At 44.0% G+C, this 16,250-nt stretch overlaps 1 pseudogene across 1 annotated transcript; it reads left to right on the forward strand.

Moving 5' to 3' along the window:
* The first annotated feature begins 1,143 nt into the window (after positions 1-1,143).
* LOC308244448 (elongation factor 1-delta-like) lies at positions 1,144-1,885 on the forward strand (annotated as a pseudogene). The gene has a single exon. The product of its transcript is annotated as an elongation factor 1-delta-like (transcript).
* The last annotated feature ends 14,365 nt before the right edge of the window (positions 1,886-16,250 follow it).

The raw sequence follows: 16,250 nt of genomic DNA on the forward strand, positions 1-16,250 counted from the left end.
GGTACCACTTGGTACAATAAGTGTTAAGCTTCTCTTTGTAAAATTATTGTAATTAATTAATGAGCAAAAACATATGGAATTCAAATATCACTATTTTGTAAATCCCAATGAAACTTAAGCATCCTGTGCTGTCCAAGAGGGTACTCACTAGTCACATGTAGCTATTTAAATCTAAAGTTTAATTAAGTAAAATTACATAAAATTAGAAGTTTAGCTCCTTAGTTACACTAGCCACACTTCAGGTGTTTAGCAGCTGCACGTGCCAGTGGCTTCCACAGGGGACAGTACACATACAGAACATTTCCTTTGTTGCAGGAAGTGTTATTAGCACGCTTTCAACAGTGTGCAGGGCAGAGTAATGTGCTGACCATCGTCATGAACATACAATTAGGAAAATCCAGGTTTGGGAAACTTCTATGGGTCAAATTACCCAACTTTTTAAACAAATAAATTATAAGAATAAGAAAGAGATGAAGAGGAACCTGCAGATTCAAAGAATTTTTAAACTGTCATATCTGTGAATGGACACTTGGAGGAAAGAGCTCCAAAAAATGCAAATAAGAGTTAACTATAAAAATCAGGATAATGGCCTTGGCCGGGTGGCTTAGTTGTTTGGAGCATCCTCTCGTGTACCAGAAGATTGTGGGTTCGATTCCGGGTCAGGGCACATACCAGGTTGTGGTTTCAATCCCCATACGGGGCTTGGAAGGGAAGCAACCAATTGATATTTTTCTCACGTTGATCTCTCTCTCTCTCTCTCTCTCTCTCTCTCTCTCTCTCTCTCTCTCTCTCCCTTCCTCTCTAAAATCAATAAAAATATCCTTAGAGAAGGGTTTTTTTAAAAAAATCAGGATAATGGTGAAAGGATGGCTATTAGCACAGGGCTTCTGGTGTGGCCTGCAAAGTTCTATTTATTGAGCTGGGTACTGATTACAAAGGTATGTCCCTTATAATAATTCATTAAGTCAGATTTTTATGGCTTTCTTTACCGATTTCTTATTTTATAACAAAAATATATATTTTTTCAAAAGGGAACTTTGGAGAGTATCATCAGGGCACTATGCCTCTGATAAGATAATTCTTAATGTCCGAACCGCTGAGCTCTTGTCTTTGGTGGCCCCGTCCTTGGCTGGCGTCAGGAAAATGGCCACAAACTTCCTAGTGCATGAGATCTGGTTCGACAAGTTTAAATACCACAGTGCAGGAAGGAAATTCTATGAGCAGATGAATGGGCCTGTGACTGGCTCCTCGTGCCAGAGTTCAGGCCCTGGGGCCTCCAGCGGGCCCAGCGGAGATCACAGGGAGCTCATCATGCGGATCTCCAGCCTGGCAGTGGAGAACCAGAGCCTGTGAGGCTGGTGCAGGACCTGCGGCAGGCCATCGCCAAGCTGAGGCCCGACTGAGTGTGCTGGAGAAGAGCTCACCTGCCCACCGGGCCATACGTGTCTCCCGTGAGCCAAGTGGAGCCCCCACCAAGTAGGTGGCCACTGCTGCAGAGGATGACGAGGACGATATCGACCTATTTGGCAGTGATGAGGAGGATGACAAGGAGGCCGGCAAGCTGCAGGAGGAGTGGCTGCGGCAATATGCAGAGAAGAAGGCCAAGAAGCCGGCGCTGGTGGCCAAGTCCTCCATCCTCCTGGATGCTGAGCCCTGGGATGAAGAGACAGACATGGCCCAGCTGGAGGCCTGCGTGAGCTCTGTCCAGCTGGATGGGCTGACCTTGGGCTGCTCCAGGCTGGTGCCCGTGGGCTATGGCATCTGCAAGCTCCAGATCCAGTGCATCATGGAGGACAAGGTGGGGACCCACCTGCTGGAAGAGGAGATCACCAAGTTTGCAGAGCACGTGCAGAGCGTTGACATTACTGCTTTCTATAAGATCTAAGCTCAAGCACTGGGCCTGGGCGGAGGCCCTGCCACCATTAAAGACTGAGATTTCCTGTAAAAAAGAAAAACAATAATAATTTCTTAACGATTCATGATCTCTAATTTCTTACCAAACCTTTTTACCAGGTGACTTCTGTACTCCCACTGCATCCACATTTAAGATTAATCTGTTCACTCTAAGGCACCAGCCAGCTCTCTAAAGAAGAAAAAAATAGCTTTCCATTTTCTGTCAACTTATGCATTTAGTTTTCAGACTTCCCATCCAGTGTTTCCTTCCCTAAAGAGTTAACCTGGTATAATTCTTAATTTAAAAGCCTTTTTGTTCTGGCTGTCAAATTACAAGCCTGTGATAAAATCTTGAAAAATACAAAGACCCACTGTTAATATCCAACACCATTTTGCTGATTGATACCTGCCTTTGCTTTCTTCCACTCTCCTCCACTCTTCTCTCCTTTCATTTTCTCATCTGTTCCCTTCTTGCCCCCTCCTCTCTTTCACTCTCTCTCTCTCTCTCTCTCTCACACACACACACACACACACACACATTTTTTCAAAATGCTCTTAAAATTGAGTTTGTGATATAATAATAAATATATATTTGGTTTCTGTGCACCCTTTTTTCCTGGCACACAGCTCCTAAAGCCCTTGAAATCACATTGCTTCGTGTCTTTGTATGCTAATAAGGTGATGGGGGAGGAGGGGCTCATGGTAGAACATCCACCTGATTAGAACAGAGACACTTTCAGCCCCACATTCTGACCTTCTCAGGGAGGAGAGAGGGACAGGAGGTTGAGTGAATCACCATGGTCATTAACGTAATGAGTCATGCCCAATGAAGCCTCCATAAAAATCTCTAAAAATCTCTAAAGTATGATGTTCAGAGAGCCTCCAGGTTGGTGGAAGTGCTGGCATGGAAACTCCCACATACTTTGCCCTATGCATCTCTCCCATCTGGCTTTTCTTGAGTTTATATATATATATATATATATATATATATATATATATATATACACACACACACACACACATATACATATACATATACATACATACACACACACACAGTATATGAACTTTATATATATACACACACACACATATACATATATATATGTATACACACACACACACATGCACACACACACACATATATATACATATATATATATATATATATATGAACTGATAATCTAATAGGTAAACTTTCCCTCAGTTCTGTGAGTCATTCTAGCAAATTGTCAAACCTGAGGAGAGTGTCATAGGGTCCTCCAATTTATAAACAATTAGTCAGAAGCACAGGTGACAACCTGAACTTGCCATTGGCATCTGAAGTTGGGGGTGGGGGCAGTCTTGTAAGGCAGAGCCCTTAATGTGTAGGGTCTGCACCCACTCCAGTTAGATAGTGCCAGAAGAGAATTGGTCATTGGGGAGAAACTCCCCCACATTTGATGGCCAGAAGTGAAATATGTATGGCATCACCAAGAGTAGAGAAGAAAATAGTTCTTTACGGATGGCATTTCATCATACAGAGGTACCTTGAACTTTGTCTAATTTGGATAAATAGTTCATTCTCAATTTGAGAGCACTGTAACCACTGCTATACTTGTTGGATTTTTTTTTCATGTTTTAGTGCTAACTAATATTTGCCATAAAACTTAGCTATTTTTGTTCCTTTAACCCTATTTAATAATGCTATGTATTCAGCTAATCTATTTTTTGTGTGGTAAAAAACATATAATATTAAATTTACCACCAAAATGTAATATTAAATTTACCATTGTAATGTTAACTATATCCACATTGTTATGCAACAGATCTCTAGAACTTTTTTCTTATAAAACTGAAACTCTATACGCATTAAACAACCCCCATTCCCCTCTTCCCACCTAGCCCCTAGGAACCACATTGCATCTTTTGTTTCTGTGACTACTTCAATTAACTCATGGAAGTGAAATCATAACGTATTTGTTTATTTGTGACTGGTTTATTTCACTTAGTATCATATCCTCAAGACAACATCCATGTTGAGCATAAACAGGGTTTTCTGCTTTGTAAAGGCTGAATCATATTCCACTCTATGTATAGACCACGTTTTGTTGATCCAGTCATCTAGTATGGACATTTGGTTGCTTTCATCACTTGGCTACTGTGAATAGTGGGAGTGGACATATCTCTGTGAGATTCTGCTTCTGATTCTTTTGGATATATATCTAACCCAAAAGTGGGAATGCTAGATTATATGGCAATTAGAGGCCCAATGCATGAAATTCATGCAAGGGGCTTAGCCCTCACAGCCCCTCGCAGCCCTGGCTGGCCCTCGCAGCCCCAGCTTCATCTGGAAGGTCGTCCAGATGGTTGTTCTGCTGTTCGGTCTAATTAGCATGTTAGCTCTTTATTATACAGGATTCTATTTTTAATATTTTGAGGAATCTCTCCACTGTTTTCTGCACCATTTCACATTCCCCATCAACAGGACACAGGAGTTCCAATTTCTCCATAACTACCCAGCACTTGTTATTTTCAGGTTCTTTTGATAGTGGTCATACTAACAGGTGTGAAGTGATAGCTCATTGTAGTTTTGATTTACACTTTCTGATAATTAGTGAATTTGAGCACATATTCATATGCTTGTTGGCCATTTATCTTCTTTGCAGAAAGACCTATTCAAGTCTTTTGCCCATGTTTAATTGGGTTATTTAATTGTTGGTGTTGAGTTGTAGGAGTTTTTAATATATTCTGGACATTAACATGTTATCAAATATATGGTTTGCAAATATTTTCTCCCATTCCATAGGTTGTCTTTTCACTCCATTTATTGTTTCCTTCTCTGAACAGAAGTTCTTTCCCCCAGCTTTATTGAAATATAATTAACATATAACTTTGTGTAAATTTAGGGTACACGACATGGTGATATTATATATGTACTAGAGGCCTGGTGCATGAAATTTGTGCATGGGGAGGGGGTCCCCTCAGCCCAGCCTGCACTCTCTCCAATCTGGGACCCCTCGGGGGATGTCCGACTGCCGGTTTAGGCCCAATCCCCAGAGGCAGTCGAACATCCCTCTCACAATTCTGGACCGCTAGCTCCTAATTGCTTACCTGCCTGCCTGCCTGGTGGCCCTTAACTGCCCCCCTGCCCCCACTGGCCTGATCACCTCTCACTGCCTCTGCATGCTGGCCTAATCACCCCTAACTGCCGCCCCCCACCAGCCTAATCGCCCCCACTCCTGCCAGGCTGGTTGCCCCCAACAGCTCCCCTCACCAGCCTAGTTGCCCCTCACTGCCCCTCCTGCCAGCCTAATCACCCCCAACTGCCCCCCTGCCATCCTGTTCGCCCCCAACTGCACCCCCCCCACAGGCCTGGTCACCCCTAACTGCCCCCCCGCCAGCCTGATCACCCCCAACTGCCCTTCCTGCCGGCCTGGTTGCCCCTCACGGCCCCCCCGCAGGCCTGGTTGCCCAACGCAGCCTGCTGTTCAGTCGTTTGGTCGTCCCTCACTAACCCCCCTGCCAGCCTAATCACCCCATGCAGCCTGCTTGTTCAGTCATTTGGTTGTCCCTCACTAACCCCCTTGCCGGCCTGGTCGTAGGCAGCCATCTTGTGAGGGCGTGAGGGTTCATTTGCATATCACCTCTTTATTATATAGGATATATTACAAAATGATTACCATAATAAAGTTAGTTGACATATCTATTACCTCACATAGTTACCTTTTGTGTGAGTGTGTGTGTGTGGTGAGAACTTTTAAGATCTGCTCTCATAGAAACTTTCAAGTATACATTACAGTATTGTTAACAGTAATCCCCATGCTACATGTTGGAACCCTCCAGGACTTATTCATCTTGTACCTGGAAGTTTGTACCCCTTGCCAACCTTCACCCATTTCCCCACACCCCTGTCACTGGCAACCACCAATCCTTGCTCTGTTTCTAAGTGGATTTTTGTTTTACGATTCCATATATAAGTGAGATCATATGCTATTTGTCTTTCTCTGTCTGACTTATTTCACTTAGCACAATACCTTTAAAGTCAATCCACGTTGTCTCAAATCACAAGTTTTTTTTGTGGCTGAATAAAATAAATATATAGATATAGATATAGATATAGATATAGATATAGATATAGATATAGATATAGACATAGACATAGGTATAGATATAAACATAGACATAAACATAGATATATATCTCACAGTTTATTCATTCATCTATTGATGGACAGACACATAGCTTATTTTTATGTCTTGACTATTATAATAAACTAGAGGCCCAGTGCACCAAATTCCTGCACGGGGGTGGGGGTGTCCCTCAGCCCAGCCAGCACCCTCTCTAATCTGGAACCCCTCGAGGGATGTCCGACTGCCCGTTTAGGCCCGATCCCGGCCTGATCCCGGTGGGATCGGGCCTAAACGGGCAGTCGGACATCCCTCTCACAATCCAGGACTGCTGACTCCCAACAGCTCGCCTGCCTGCCTTCCTGATTGCCCCTAACCACTTCTGCCTGCCAGCCTGATCACCCCCTAACCACTCCCCTGCCAGCCTGATTGATGTCTAACTGCTCCCCTGCCAGCCTGTTAACTTCCCTCCTCTGCTGGCCTGGTCACCCCTAACTGCCCTCCCCTGCAGGCTTGATCGCCCCCAACTGCCCTCCCTTGCAGGCCTGGTCCCTCCCAACTGCCCTCCCCTGCTGGCCTGATTGCCCACAACTGCCCTCCCTTGCAGGCCTGGTCCCTCCCAACTGCCCTTCCCTGCTGGCAATCTTGTGGTGGCCATCTTGTGTCCACATGGGGGCAGGATCTTTGACCACATGGGGGCAGCCATCTTGTGTGTTGGAGTGATGGTCAATTTGCATATTACTCTTTTATTAGATAGGATAGAGGCTTGGTGCATGGGTGGGGAACAGCTGGTTTGCCCTGAAGGGTGTCCCGGATCAGGGTGGGGGTTCCCTTGGGGAGTGGGGCGGCCTGGGCAAGGGGCCTATGTCAAGTGGAGGCCCTGGTGTCTGGGATTTATTTATCTTCTACAATTGAAACTTTGTAGCCTGGAGCGGAGCCAAGCCTTCTGCTCGCTCTGTGGCAGCAGCCATTTCTGTTGGGATTTATTTATCTTCTATAATTGAAACTTTGTAGCCTTAAGAGGAGGCCTGGGCCGGCCAGGGTGTGCAGAAAGCTTGGCTTCCTCCATCGCCAGGGAAACCCAATCCTCCCTCCTGGTCTCTCTGTGGCTGCAGCCATCTTGGTTGGGTTAATTTGCATACTTGCTCCTGATTGGCTGGTGGGTGTGGCATAGTGGTGGTTAATTTGCATATTACTCTTTTATTAGATAGGAAAATGCTGCAATGAACATAGAGGTGCAGATATCTCTTTGAGATAGTGATTTTATTTTTTTCAGATATATACCCAAGTGGGATTACTGGATTGTATGGTAGGTCAATTTTTAATTTTTTGAGGGAGTCTCCATATTGTTTTCTATGGTGGCTGCACTAACTTACATTCCCACCAACAGTGCGTAAGGATTCCCTTTCCCTCAGTCCTTGTCAGCATTTATATTTTGTCTTTTTCATAATAGCCATTCAAATGGATGTGAGATGATATCTCATTGTGGTTTGAATTTGCTTTTCCCTGATGGTTAGTGATGTTGAGCACCTTTTCTCATACCTGTTGACCATTTAAATGTATATCTTCTTTGGAAAAATGTCTATTCAGATCCTTTGCTCATTTTAAAATCAGATTATTTGTTCTTTTTCTATTGAGTTGCATGAGTTCTTATATATTTTGGATGTTAACCCTTTATCAGACACATGATTTGCAAATATTTTCTCCCATTCTGCAGGTTGCTTTTTAATTTTGTTGATCATTTCTTTGGCTGTGCAGAAGCTTTGTAGTTTGTTGTAGTAACACTTGTTGATTTTTGCTTTTGTTGCTTGTACTTTTGGTGTCATATCCAGAAAATCATTGTCAAGACCTATGTCGAGCTTTTTTTCTGTTTTCTTCTAGAAATTTTATGGTTCAAGTGTTACATGTAAGTCTTTAATACATTTCAAGTTAATTTTTGTGAATAATATAACATAGGGGTCCAGTTTTATTCTTATCCTGTGGACAGCCAGTTTTCTCAACGCCATTTGTTGACGAGATCAGTTAAATTATTTTTATTTTATTTTATTTTATTTTTATAATTTTATTTTTTCCATCTCCATTTATCCCCTTTATGTCCTCTTCCACCTCCACCCACCCAGTTAAATTATTTTTAATGAAATAAAATGGGGGGGGGGGGACACAAATCACATATCGTAAGTCATTTCAAGTTTCATGCAAAGCATAATTAATTAGGGAAGGAAAATCTCATGAACTTTGCTTTAAAAATAATTCTGAGCCCAGCCTGTGTGGCTCAGTGGTTGAGCATCAACCCATGAGACCCATGAACCAAGAAGTCACCAGTTTGGTTCCTGGTCAGGGCCCATGCTGGGGTTTTGGGCTCAATCCACAGTCAGGGGCATGAAGGAGGCAGTTGATCAATGTTTATCTCTCATCATTGATATTTCTTTCTTTTCTTTTCTTTTCTTTCCTTTTTTTTTTTTTAATCCTCACCCAAGGATATTTTTTTCATTGGTTTTTAGAGGGAAAGACAGGGAAAAATATTCATGTGAGAGAAACACATCAATTGACTGCTTCCTGCCTGTGCCCTGACCAGGACCTGGGCAGGGAGGAGCCTGTAACTGAGGTATGTGCCCTTGACCAGAATTGAACCCGGGACCTTTAGTCCACAGGCCGATGCTCTACCCACTGAGCAAAACAGGCTAGAGCTCATCATTGATGTTTCTATCTCTCTATCCCTTCTTTCTAAGAAATCAATAAAAACATATTCAAAAGTAAATAATAATAATTCTGAAAATGTCAAAATGAGAAATGAACAAATACAAAGCAGTTCTCAACTCCACCACATATTCCACAGGTATTAGACAGTGTTACTATCAGTACTTGTATTTTCTTTATCTGTATCTAGTCTTTGTACACCTACTAGAGGCCCAGTGCACAAAATTCATGCATGAGTGGGGTCTCTAGGCCTGGCCAGCAATCAGGGCCAATCAGGTTCCCTGTTTCCCCGCCTCCTCCTTCCATCACCTCTGTGTGCCACCACTGCACAGTTCCCCACCTCCCCACCTCTGTGTCTCCCCTCTCCTCCTTCCCTTGCTGCCCGCATCTGCCACCACCCACCCACCCCAGTTCCCTCTCCCAGCCTGGGGCCCGGCCCCGATTGGGCGATCAGAACCTGCTGGCCAGGGGGAGGGACAGGGAGGTTGGCTGGAAGGCCCCAATGGCAATTGGGACCTGCGGGCTGGGGGCAACTCCTGCATTGAGCATTTGCCCCCTGGTGGTCAGTGCATGTCATAGTGACCAGTCATTCCAGTCATTCTGGTTGTTCTGGTCATTCCATCATAAGGATGGCTTAGGCTTTTATATATATAGATTATTTTAAAATACCATACTTACTATTTGTTCTGTCACACATAGTACAAAACAGACAGCAAGAGCACCAACATATATTTAAACATCTAGGTTATATATAATTATATACATACATAAATATATGCATGCATTATATACATAATTATATTAGATATCTACACTAATAAAAGAGAAACATGCAAATTGACCATACCTTGGCTATGCCCACAAGCAATGCCCACCAGCCAATCAGGAGCGAGTATGCAAATTAACCCAACCAAGATGGCTGTGGCCACGGAGCGAGCAGGAGGCTTGGGTTTCCCCGGCAATGGAGGAAGCCAAGCTTCCCGCTCAGCCTGGCTGGCCCTGACCTCTGCTCAAGGCTACAAAGTTTCAATTATAGAAGATAAATAAATCCCAACAAAAATGGCAGCAGCCATGGAGCTGGAGAGAGCAGGAGGCTTGGGTTGCCCCCAGAGATGGAGGAAGCCAAGCTTCCCGCCCAGACTGGCCTGCCCTGGCCTCCACTCAAGGCTACAAAGTTTCAATTATAGAAGATAAATAAATCCCAGGTACCAGGGCCTCCACTTGGGTCGCCGGGAGGTGTGGCTGGCCTGCAAACCACCACAGGCCCCTAGCCCAGGCCGCCTCACTCTCCAAGGGAACCCCCACCCTGATCCGGGACACCCTTCAGGGCAAACCAGCTGGCTCCCACCCATGCACCAGGCCTCTATCGTAATATGCAAATTGACCATCACTCCAACACACAAGATGGCTGCCCCCATGTGGTCAATGATAGCTGCTTCCATGTGGACACAAGATGGCAACCAAAAGATGGCCAGCAGGGGAGGGCAGTTGGGAGGGTCCAGGCCTGCAAGGGAGGACAGTTTGGGGGACCAGCCCTTCAGGGGAGGGCAGTTGGGGTGACCAGGCCTGGAGGAGAGGGCAGTTGGGGGCAACCAGGCTGGCAGGGGAGCAGTTAGGCATCAATCAGGCTGGCAGGGAGTGGTTAGGGGGTGATCAGGCTGACAGGCAGAAGTGGTTAGGGGCAATCAGGAAGGCAGTCAGGTGAGCAGTTGGGAGCCAGCAGTCCTGGATTGTGAGAGGGATGTCCCAGATTGGAGAGGGTGCAGGCTGGGCTGAGGGACACCCCCCTCCGTGCACGAATTTCATGCACCAGGCCTCTAGTATTTATATATATAACTTGTATCCATATATGTGTATATATTGTGCCAACTTAAATTTATCCCTTTTAAGTTACTCCTCCTTCCAGTGCCCGAATAAACTCAGTGGCTGTGCCCAGGGCTCCATGAGAGGCCACTCTGTGATGTACACCTAAAGAAACAGGTACATTTGTTCTCCAGATGGGATTCGTGTGTTGTGTGTGGGGGAAGGGAGGAAGGATAAAAAAGAAGAATGAGATAAGGTTACCTGTAGAGAAACTCACATTTAGGTATACATGTCCCTTTACAGAGAATTTTCATCCTTTTTCATAGTTGCAGCACAGTGTCCAGAACTGCCATTTCATTACTCCTGTGGGGGGAAATAATAAAGATGGTCCCTGTACAGTCATGCTGCTGCATGACCAGCGTGTGACTCTGGTTATTAGCTGAGTAGGAGTTACCCTAAGTAGGGCCGATTTCAGCACTTTCCAGTGATTACTGCTTCCTGCAGCCTTTCTAATTGCAGTGGCCTTAAGTAATCCTGCTATCTTAAAACAACACACAGGAAGTGGACCTCCCACTCAGCAGAATTCTGCATAGCACATCCAATACCAGCTACTGATATTTTTATTCTGCAACATCAACTTGCCACCTTTCTTACCTAAGAAACAACCAATCTCTTAAAGAATCTTTATTCTAGAGTAGAGCCTAATTAGATAGCATTCAAAAGTCCAGTTTTCCCCAAAAAAGAGCATCCATACACTCTTAAGCAGCCCATTATTCTATCTAACACTTACAGAAAGTTTTAAGGCATTTGAAATTTTTTCAACCATGTTTAGGAACAACTTATTTACTGTTTACAGCACACTAATAGTAGAGCATGTGATAGTCATCATCCCTGTGACCTCCTCAAGTCACCTCCATACATAGACGTAAGCAGGAGGGACTGGAGAAAGGGCTCTCTTCTGTGTCATGGGTCCCGTCAAAGTGTAGACTAAGTTGGGCAACCTATTTTATCAAATGCAGGTGCTCCTACGGAGGATGTCATGCAAATCACTTTTGGCAAATTAAATTTGAATTGCCTGCAGGAGTCTAAATTAAATATGACGGGGGTGGAGGGGACAGGAACTTTTCTGATTTTAGCTGCATCAGAGCCACAGAAAGCTTTGCTGATAACATCTGATGCTCCGGAAGAATCTTTACCCCAGAAGCTCTTGCTTTGATCTGAATTTCATCAGGATTTGATGGCATTCCCACCAAGCAGTGAATGAGGACACAGAGAGCTAGCTCCTCCAGGTGCTACAAATGTCCCCATCTGGATCTGGGGACAAAGCTATATTATAAAAATATGTCCTTTTATTAGTTGTTTGTTTTCGTTTTATCTTGACCCTCATTTTTACATGGGGCATTCTAAGGCAGCTATCTTACAGTGTCACTGTAATATTGTACATGTCTAGGAGATAAGGATTTAAAAGAAAATGTAGGGTGTCCCAAGAAATGTATACACACTTTAACAACTGATAACTCAGTTTTGAAAATGAAATGTATTTTAATAAACACAGCCTTTGTAATTATTCAATGTATGTATATACATTTTTTGGGACATCCTATATATAACCTCAATGCTATATTATTTCAAACAAAATTAACAATGAAACAAAAGTGTTTTTCACTGTGTTACTTATACTTTGATTTATAAGGAAAAGGAGAGAAACTGACAGGAGCCAAGTGGGAGGGTGGGAGTGGAGGGGACAGAGTGGGTGGTGGGGAGGAGGCACGGAGGAGGCTCTGCCTGCACAGTGGTGTGGCCCAGCCTCTGAGCCTCACTTTCCTGCCCTTAGGTGAGTGGAGAGTTCCTACTGCTGAGGGCTGTTGGGGAGATTAGATAAGACAATGCAATAAAGCACTTGGCCCTGTACCTGCCATATATCAAGGGTGCAATAAATAATAGCTATTATTAACTATATTTATCCTTCATGGTTTTAGAAAAAAATAAAAATTAATTATAACTACCATTCTTTTAAAAATTTTTCAATTCAGTTGACATTCAATATTATTTTAACTAGAGGTCTGGTGCATGAAATTTATGCACGGGGGTGGGGTTCCTCAGCCCAGCCTGCACCCTCTCGCAATCTGGGACCGCTGGCTCCTAATTGCTCGCCTGCCTGCCTGCCTGATCTCCCCTAACTATTCTGCCTGCCTGCCTCATTGTCCCTAACCACTCACCTGCCTGCCTGATCGCCTCTAACTGCTCACCTGCCTGCCTGATCACCCCTAACCACCTCTGCCTTGGCCCCCACCGCAGTGGCTTTGTCCAGAAGGACATCTGAAATGACGTCCAGAAGGTTGTTCAGCTGTTCCATCTAATTAGCATATTATGCTTTTATTATTATAGATTAGTTTCAGGTGGACAGCATAGTGATAACCATCATTCTCAATTCATATTCTCTTTGAGTCATATTTATAAAAGAGGAAGGTTTTTGGCAATGTATCTGCTGGTGCACAGGGAGAAGAAAGTGGGACACTGTTCCCTTCCCTCCCCTGCCATACACACAGGTCTATTGACCTTGCACAGCTGTGCTGGAGGGGCAGGGCTGAGGGACGAGGGCTGGGGGAGTGCATTGCCAGGCACTGTGGTGGGAGTCAGACACTCTGCTGCCTTCTTATCCAGCAGCTGAATAAATTAAGTGAGGAATGCAGTCCATGAGTAGTCCATGGGCTCAGATGATGTATTAATAAACGAATACTTATGTCCTAGCTGGTTTGGCTCAGTGGATAGAGCATTGGCCTGTGGACTGAAGGGTTTCTGGTTTGATTCTGGTCAAGGGCACATGCCTGGGTTGTGGGCTCGATCCCCAGTAGGAGGCATGCAGGAGGCAGCCAATCAATGATTCTTTCTCATCATTGATGTTTCTCTCTCTCTCTCCCTCTCCCTTCCTCTCTGAAATCAATAAAAATATTTTTTAAATAAAATAAATAAACTAATACTTAAGAAACCTTCTTAACTAGTGTAACAGTGATCAAAACTTCAGATTCTAAACCCAGATTCAGTTCGAATCTCACCTGTCACTTCCAAGTCATGGCTCTTCAGGCAAGTTGCTTGACTTCTCTGCCCCTCAGTTTTTACATATTTAAAGTGAAGATAATAATGGTACCTGTCTCACAAATTACTATAGGAATGAAATGAGTTAATTATACATAAAGTATTTGGCACCATATACTGTCTTTGCTATTATTATTTCCTGTATGCCAGGCACTGTGGTGCTCTCAATGGTTTTATAAAGGAAATGACATATATGATACTGTTAGAGAGCAAGATATAACAAGTTTGAGAGTGCTCACCATATATGTAAATACTGAGAAAATCCCCATCAGGCAAGGTCACTGTAGGGTGAACAGTTTTGTTTGGTTGAATAGTTCAAGAGTGCTTGGTGTTTGACAAAAAGAATCAGTTGATTTTACTTCATGTTCATTTAAAGTGATTCTAGTCCCATCAATCTGTAAAATGAAGACATGAATGGCCCAATTTTTAAATGGGTTTTGATGTGAAAATTCTTAAAGCAGGCATAAATCTACCAGTCCTTACAATACTTTCCCTTAATATACACACAAGGGAAAGTGTATTATATATACATACATATGTAAGTATCTTTGTCTTCATGGCTAGATAATAGGCATTGAGACAATAGTTTCTTAGAAAGAAAAGTACTCCAATCCATTCACTCATTTATTCACTCTTAATGACAATGATAGGGGCATATGGGACATAATTAGTAATGGTTCTGTTGAGCTAAGAGTCTAGTTGGTAAAAAAGCAAAATTATTTGAAGATATATCTAAATAACATAAGAACAGTGTTCTGCACATAGAAGGTGTTCAGAAATCTAGATTTTACTATATTAATTTAATTGTTAATTAATCTGTTAAGATATCAATTGGCTTACTCTGGCTGCAGTCCTATTTTCTTAGCCTGGCACCTACCTAATTCTCTAGCTTCATTCCTGTCGGCTCCTATCATTGGCCGACAGCTCACAACCAGACTGTGCCAGACCTTTTCATGCTCTGTACTTTGTACTTTTTGTTCCTCTTTTCTAGAATGATGTTATCTCTGTTTTCTTTTCCTGATGAACTCATATCCATCATTTTAAGAGTTTTTTTCTTGTCATCTTCTCTGTTCAGACTTACTTGCTCCCAGGCAGGAGTGTGTTGGTCTTCTAAACTCCCACACAACATTACTCAAACCTTCATTAGGGTACTTATTGGCCTGTTACAATTTTTTTACATGTCAGTGTTTGAACAGTGGCAGGAGTCAGCCTGGGACCTCCAGCACCAAGCACAGTGGATAGAAGCTTTAGGGAAACTCAATAAATACACGTTGAAGGAGTGGAAAAGTAAAAGTGGTATCCTATATAATAAAAGGCTAATAAGCAAATTGATCAAATGGCAGAATGACCAATTGCTATGATGCGCACTGACCACCAGGGGGCAGATGCTCAGTGCAGGAGCTGCCCCCTGGTGGTAAGTGCACTCCCACAGAGGGAGCGCCGCTCAGCCAGAAGCCAGGCTCATGGCTGGTGAGCGCAGCGGGAGCCTCTCCTGCCTCTGTGGCAGTGCTAAGGATGTCCAACTGATGGCCTAGGCCCACTCCTGGACTGCGAGAGGGCACAGGCTGGGCTGAGGGACCCCCCGAGTGCACGAATTTTGTGCACCAGACCTCTAGTACTAGTTATATGAAATAAGAACTAAAAATAAGCCTACAGAGAATGTGGTTTAGAAGGATAGAAATGTAAAGAACATGGAAATTCCCTGTTATGGGCTGGATTGTGCTGAAGTCCTAACCCCTAGTACCTCAGAATATATCTGTTTTTGGAGACAGGGCCTTTAAGGTGGTAGTTAGTTAAAATGAGGCCATAGGAATATAGGGGAAAAAAGATGGTGGCTGGCAGGACGGAGGTGAGGGAGAGGAAGTGAGTGAGTGAGGGTATGAAAGGAGAATGTGTGGATGTGCATGGTGTGTGTGTGAGTGAGTGAGGGAAAGTTAAATCTCGCAGGAGCAGCAGGGGCTGGCAGACAGGCTCTTCTTGACAAGGAGAGACTACCACTGCTGCGGGCACTCCCCGGACAGTGGGACTCCAGCACGGAGCCCACGCCATCTTGAAGGGGAGAACGGCCTTTTTTAGGAACTCATCAGCACCACCAACCAGACAGGCCTTGAAACTACCCTGCGACCCAGCAGCCACTCCAGCCAAAATCCTGCTACCCCAGCTGTAGACCCATGGACCCTGGGACCTCCACCTCCAAAGGTGCACTGCTCGGCAGCACAAGACACCCATGAAAAACACACATGGTGTCAAAACAAGCCAAAGGAAAATCGTTTGGGCAAAAAAATGAAAAAGGATCCCAAGTCAAATTTATAGAAGAGATTCCTTTATTAACTTTTGGTCAAGAATAGGTTTGTATATTTTCAGAAAACAACTCCAAGACCATGTGGATTCCTGCAACAGAGAGGAGTTGACAGGACTGCTCCAGCCATGAAGACAGAAGAGAAACAGTCCAGAGATGGAAGACGCTGACGACGCCTTGCCATACTAGCAGTCAGCAGCTGTGTGTCGCTGCAGGTTGCCCAGGACCAAACCAGAGAGGGTCGGACCTGCATTACCATCATTTGTCCACCATCCAGAACTGAAATATCATTGCTGACATGTACACATAAGGAACTGTTTGACATTGAAATTGGGACTCAAAAGAACTGTTGG

The sequence above is a fragment of the Plecotus auritus genome, assembly GCF_963455305.1.
Source record: "Plecotus auritus genome assembly, chromosome: 3".
NCBI lineage: Eukaryota > Metazoa > Chordata > Mammalia > Chiroptera > Vespertilionidae > Plecotus > Plecotus auritus.